Genomic DNA, 1,046 nt, shown 5'->3' with positions numbered 1-1,046 from the left:
TCCGTGCATTTAGGGGTTTGACTTACGGGATTGACCGTCCGGATCGAGCCCTTAACCTTGTCGGATCAAGTTGAATTTTTTCCCATACATGTATTTTATCATGATGGTCAGATCTGACCGTCGGATTTCCTTTTCTCAAGTTTGATTATCACAATCACAACATGCGTACTAATGTTGTATAACTTGTTTACCAAGTGTTTAGTAAATGTTCCGTTTCAAAAACAAATTATACGTAGAGCCTTCAAACGTAAAAAAGTCGTGAAATAAGACATGACCAGAATGGTGAAATACGTCTACGGTTGAAAAATCACGGTATTCCGGTCATGTCTCGGTGCCGATAGTTGCGGTCAATGCAATTTTCCATTCTTTCTCCCTATGGGTAGCCCTATCTTCGGTGGTTATTTTGCGTAAAATTTTTATGCAACTTATTGTGTCTCATCGATTTGAAAATATTTTCAGTTGAAGGTCCGGCCAAAATACGTAATTGCAATGTTGTGGTGTTGTTAGGAAGTGTATATTTGTATTTAGGAAGTGTATATTGTTATTTAATAAGTGTATATTTGTATTTAATATTTAGGAAATGTAAATATTTGTTTTGTATTTTGAAGTGTATATTTTTATTTATGAAGTGTATATTTAGGAAGTGTATATTTTTATTTATGAAGTGTATATTTAGGAAGTGTATATGTGTAAAATTTAGGAAGTGAAAATTAGTATTTAGGAAGTGTATATATTTTTTACATTTTTTAAATGAGTTTGCATTTTTTGATTTTGTGGCCTTGATTCAAATTAATATTTTAAATAGGATGAGCGGTAATATTAGATTGGCCTTTGGTTCGAAGGGCCAAAGGTCCGTATCGTCTGAGGGAACCTCTAGCAACCCTCAGACGTCGTTTCAGGGCCTCATGACAGCTAGACATGCGAGCCTTCTGCAGACAGCGCAGAGGCAGCCGGAGGTGCCTCCTTCATCGAGGCAGCGGGGCTTCCCTCATTCCTCGAGGCAGTTGTTTGCTCAGCCTCAGACGGAGGTGTCTGCACCCCGTATG

At 37.8% G+C, this 1,046-nt stretch overlaps 1 protein-coding gene across 1 annotated transcript in view; it reads right to left on the bottom strand.

Moving 5' to 3' along the window:
- The window catches only part of LOC101309926, a 5,053-nt gene that overhangs the window by 1,788 nt on the left and 2,219 nt on the right, over positions 1–1,046 (bottom strand). The window lies entirely within an intron of this gene.

The sequence above is a fragment of the Fragaria vesca genome, linkage group LG4 (assembly GCF_000184155.1).
Source record: "Fragaria vesca subsp. vesca linkage group LG4, FraVesHawaii_1.0, whole genome shotgun sequence".
Taxonomy (NCBI): Eukaryota; Viridiplantae; Streptophyta; class Magnoliopsida; order Rosales; family Rosaceae; genus Fragaria; species Fragaria vesca.
Note: the sequence above shows the minus strand (reverse complement) of the source record. Positions and strands in the feature narration are given on the sequence as shown.